We start from the raw sequence: 6,039 nt of genomic DNA on the forward strand, positions 1-6,039 counted from the left end.
GTGAAGCCACCTCATACCACTGTTGAGAATGGACAAAACATGAGTTCTCTTATTTTTTTTTTCATCCTACCAAAACACACGTGTTATTAGCCCATGTTCAGTTCCCATTCAAATTCCAAAAAAGTGCTATAGTATCTATCACATCGAATCTTGCAATACGTGCATGGAGTATTAAATGTAGACGAAAAAAAACTAATTACACAGTTTGGTTGGAAATTACGAGACGAACATTTTGAACCTAATTAGTCCATGATTGAATACTAATTACTAAATAAAAACGAAAGTGCTACAATAGCCCAAATTCCAAACTTCAACCAACTAAATACGCGCTTAGTTGGCAATCTAACACTAGGTTCGTCCGGCTAAAAAGTACTATTCATTGATTTATTATAAGAAAAAAAATATTATACTATGACTGATAAGTCAGGCTGATAAATTTAAACGGAGTGTTGCGATTTAATGGAACTGGAATAGTGAATAAATTTTTAATCATCGTTGTTTATGATTTCTGCATGGTATGAACATGTTCAATTGTAACCACACGCACTCTACTCTACTTTTATGAATGCCTATAAAAGACTTGGCCGACAAATTTTGAGACTGAAGTTTTATCATTGGCAACTTGCTTTCAGAGCCTCTCGCCTCATGAGTTAGTATATTATTTGTTTCACCAAAAATAATTAAAAATTTTAAATAGTCATGCAAAGAACGCTATGAGGGGCATTAGGCCATTCCCAGGTTTTAGAGGTTTCAATCACATTAATTAAATAAGATGCCACATAAGTAAGGCCCTGTTTGGATGACAGAAGTGTTTTGGATTCTCAGGTGAATCACCAGAATCCCTGCCAAACACCTTTTTAGTGAAATGATTCTCCGTGAAACACATAGAAACGTTTCTATGTTTTGAACTACAAATGAGAATCACCCAAATAAGTGTTTCACAGCGATTCTAGTTCATTTCAAGAAGAATTTGGATCAATAGCCAAACGTTTCACCGATTCTTACCAAGTGATTCCTAATTCAACAGAGAAACATTTCTGGAGAGAATCTGGATCTAAAACATTTCTAGGAGAATCTGGATCCCTCACAAACGGGCCTAAATGTAACAATATGGCAAGAAATTTAGGAAGAGAGAAAAGATGGGTTTGATCTTGATGACACCTGCTGAAAAATGTTTCCAAGAATGCGAAACATATTCAAACTGTCATTGAGGACTTGAGAGCTTCAATTCATCTAACTTTGCTACCATTCAAACAAAAATCTAACTGTGATGAATCCAATGCACGGCAACTTATTGTTATGGCTAGCTTATGAAGCCCCATAATGAAACGTTGCATTGGAGGCCAACCTCTTTAGAGCTTGTTTGGATCTCATTCTCATAGTGAGGATCTAAATTCTAGATAGTGAATATAAAATCTAGATTCTAGATTAAAAATTGAGAACTCTTATTCTCGTAGTCATTATTGTCTTTGTATAGCGAAAACATCCAAACAATAGGTTTTATGTACATAGTTGGATTATAGGATTTCATTTTACAATATAAATGTTTGGATCTCATTCTCATTCTTGTTTTTCTTAAGAGATCAAACATGCCATTGTAGAAAACTGTGAAATAAAATTCTCACAGGGAATGGCGTTTATCCTTTCGGAAGGGCTAGCACCCGAAAGTCCAGTCGCAAGAGGCGTCCGGACGCTACTCCAAATCGAGCGCATCTACCTCACCCTGTCCCGTCCCCACGTAACATAAGCGCGGCCCGTCTCGTCCTCATAACATAAGTGAGCCCGGTAAACCTGCAGTGCCATAACAGACAGGAGCGCGCCCGCCTCACCCCGCCTGAGGATGCGCGTTGCGGAGCGTCTGCCGTCTTCAGGCACTCGCACGGTGACCCATGGTGGCGCCCCATCAACAGCAGCAGGTGCTGCAATAGGTGGGTCACATTGCACCATGTGCAACACCCCATCTACTTTTAAAACATCCATATGCAACACTTGCAACATACGATGAAGACAGATGAAACACTTGAAATATGCGTATGAAACACTTGTAAAACACACCTAAAAAACAATTGAAACTATTGCAAAATATACGCAACATCCAAATAAAACACTTGCAACATATGGGTAAAATATATGCAACATCTAGATAAACACACCTGCAACATACGTCTCAAAAAATAGATGAAACATTAGAAACAAAAGCTTGCAACATACGTGTACAACCATTGCAACATATGCAACATCCCGATCTACTTTGCAACATCTATATGAAACACTTGCAACATACCGCTGAATCATCTAAAACACTTGAAATAGACATTTGCAACATGCACTTTCAGGCGCAATATCTACTTGTTGCCTGGACAAAATGGAGGCTCGTCGACGCGGAGCTCGATGCCAATGCGGAGGTCCATGCTGTTGTTCTAGGCCTTAGCCTTCGAACACTAGGTTGCCACGCGAGCAGATCAAGCAGACCGGACACTAAAGCGAACACAAGGTGTGGGAAACACGGCAGATGTATTCATAGTGAAAATGGTCTACCCCCTTTACAAATTCTGCCTCGGGGGCTATTTATACACGCCCGTAGGCTTTTTATGGACTAAACTACCCTTCTACCTTCTACATAATCGAGGAATATTCTCATCCACTCGGGACCTGTTCGCCTCTTCAGAGGTATCGCCCGCCTCAGGTAGCATCGGCCCTCTGATCCCATGCCATGTCGCCTTTTTTGCTGACCAAGCGGTTCCCTGTGGACCAAGGTTGTCGGCACCTTATCCCCTAGCGAGCTTTCCTTCAGGCAAAAACCTGCAAGGTCAGATACATAGACAAGCGCCAAGCATTCGACTGAGCGAAATGGCCTGGGTGACTTTCATACCTACCGACTCGCTCATACCCATTCATCTGTGCAAAAAGAGCGTACCACGTGCTAGGATCGCCCGGGCCTAAAACACGCGACCAACATTTTGCCTTGGTGAAATGATGACAATCTCTTCTCGATTCAGTGTCGTCTTTTTGACTTGGTGAAAAGACCACGATCCCTATGAGAAATGGGACCAGCCCTCTCGCTTCGGCGAAAAGGTGACAATCCCTCGCGTAAATGTTAGGCTACCATTTCGCCTTGGCAAAATGACGAGTGATATGTGAGCCACGCTCTAGGCTTCCCTTTCATCTCCACGCGTTTTGAGTCATTTTGCTATGGCAAAATGGTGGCTACATAGGGGGTGGCGATGCGTGAGCCCTATGGGGGTGCCCAAAGGCTTGGTGCGCCCCCAACATTAGCCCCTTGGCATCGCTCGAACGGCTTTCACCTTTCGCGCGGATGTCACAGCGGCCAGCCGGGCGACCCTGCCACGGGGCTCACACATCATCCCCTATGAAGAGTAGAGGACTGATTTGATCTGATTGAAAGGTGTTTTAAGGAAAAACAACTGACGAGATCCTAACATACGGGTATGTTAAGCCTCGGGTCCAACGGTTCCCGAATGAAGAAGACCCCCCCCTCGACCAACCCCTGTAGGATCGTTCAGGGGCTTGGGGGCTATACCCATCGGATACGCTCGCGCACACCCTCTAGAGAAGAAATGTTGCCGAGCCTGACTACACCATGACCTCCGCTTGGGGCTCAGGGGCTTGTCCGAGCCCTAAGGCTCCTGATCTACGCCAACAATTTAGCCCGGTCAACGACGTCAGCCAAGGCCTAGGCGCAAGAAGACGTGCCCTGAGTTATCGAGGCTCGAGGGTTCCCCAGCGCTGCCCCTTGGGCATGGCATTACCGGCCACTTTCCCAACAAGGTCATGCACAGGGCGTGACATAAGAAGACAAAGCTTTCCCATGGCCTGCAGGGACTCGGAGGCTCCTAGGTCCGCGTGTTAGCCCCTAGAGCTGACCTCCATCACCGCCAAGAACACTCCAGAAGGTCCACCCATGGGAGACCGGTCCAAGCCGACATAGTTTGACACATAGAGTGCCAGAATAGAGCAGCCAAACGACGCCCAAGGCTTCTTCGGCTCCACGACACCACCACATTCCACAACGTGTCGTTGCAAGGCTCTCCTAGACTCTGGTGCATGTAGATCATATACTCGTTCCCCCAAACCACCATGTACCTGACATATCTCGTTATATAAGGGATAAGGTTGGACCTAGGGGGACAATCATTAGAAGTAGATCATTCCATTCTACTCCATTTCTTGGCCTCAACTCAGCATCGAGAGCAAGGCAACTTAGAGAGGGGCACCGAGAGCTCCTCCACTACATCCCATCGTCTTCCTCCTCTCTGACAAGGGGAAGGCTCCATTGATGATGAGGCAACCTTAGGATTAGCACCGAGCTAACCCCCTACCGAATCTCTCTCTACAACCCTGTTGTAACCCCCAAATTTGGGTGCTTTTGAGTATAAGGATCATTAGATGCTGGATGTAGGGCACCGATTGGCCCAAACTAGGATAAACTATTGTGTCCTCTCTGTGATTCTTGTGTTCTTGAGTCCACCGGAGACCCATACTCTAACACTGACTCAAACAACAATGCTTGCCATGGTTCCAACCCCGCAACAGCTAGCAAGCTAGGTAGGGGGCAGTGTCAAGTGCGATTCAGGCTCTACGGTGGCCAGAGTCACCCACCTCATCGCCGAAGCAAGTGGCACCGCCCTAGATGGTGGTGTCTGCTTCTCAGGTGAGTTCTTCGCCATGATCGACGCCTTTGCTCTAGGTCAGGTCCTCAACTTTGGGAGCCTGGCCTACGTTGCCGACTGCTATGGTGAGCTTTGTCGCACCCTCCACCAGGACTTCTAGGACTAGATCTCAAGGTCCTAGCCCAACAGATCTAGCGTGGTTTGGGTTCAAGTCCCACCATGTTGGACTGACGCTAGATGTTCTACATGATGGCCAACGTCCACCAGTAGATCACCACCGGTGAGCTGCTCCTGCCACCTGAGCGCTTTTGGTACTACCTCTCGGACCTACCTTTTGGGATCCAGAATGCGGTGATGTCCTTATAGCTAGAGCTGGAGCACCTCATCAGCCATGACACACCAAGAGGCGCCATCCTCTTTAGCGTCACGGGGGGCGAACGTCCCCTCACTGTGCACCTTCCTTGAGATTCTCTTGGGGAACGGCCTAGAGTATGACTCTGACAACATCAACTACTATGCCCCACCACACATGTGCTACCACATCGATGGTGAGGTTCTGCCTAAGAAGGCACACCGCTGGACCAGAATCCCCATAGCCACATGATCTACCTTCAGGAGAAGGCGGATCACCTATGGGCTCGACAGGTGGACCTGAAGGCCACTGAGGCAGAGCTCGAGCGTCAAAGGTAGGGCCTTGTGTGGTAATGAGCCATGCACGCTCTCGGTGATGACAATGATGATGACCGCATGGGAGGCTCCTAGCGGCCTCTGTTTTCCCCGTATGACATACAACATGGCGGCCGTTGCCTGCCGCCTGGAAGACATCTTCGACATGTCGGACCTGAAAACCAATGAGCGGTAGAACAGGGTGAAGTGGCTCCTTCACGTCGCTCTCGAGCAGCAAGCCCAGAGGTCAGCATCCTAACGCTGCGCCGTGCTCTCTCGATCGTCCTAGATGATGGCCACTCCCAACGGGGACCACTATGACGTGCATGCCCCATAGGTAGGGGTGAGCGGCGGTGATACCTCCGACAATAGCTCTGGTCGACCATAGACTTGGGCTACCAAGCCTCAGTAGGAGCGAAGGTGTGACCTTTCTCCTCGGCATCACCCCATGTGCCATCAGATCGGCGATGACTATGACGTCCATAAAACCATTGAGGCCAGGCGCCACGCTCACACGTAGTCTTGTACCCTAAGCGACAGGACAGGGGCACCATCCTAGATCACTTGGGCCCCTTGGCGTTTGGGGTAGCAATCCAAGCGGCTCCCTACCCTAGGCGTTTTTGGCCACTAACGCACATCTTCAAGTATGACGATGAGACCAACCCAGATCACTGGCTAGAGAACTACTACCTCGCCATGAAGGCCAGGGGTCAGATGACAACTTCACTATCCAATAGCTTCC

Source organism: Miscanthus floridulus, chromosome 1 (genome assembly GCF_019320115.1).
Source record: "Miscanthus floridulus cultivar M001 chromosome 1, ASM1932011v1, whole genome shotgun sequence".
Lineage (NCBI taxonomy): Eukaryota > Viridiplantae > Streptophyta > Magnoliopsida > Poales > Poaceae > Miscanthus > Miscanthus floridulus.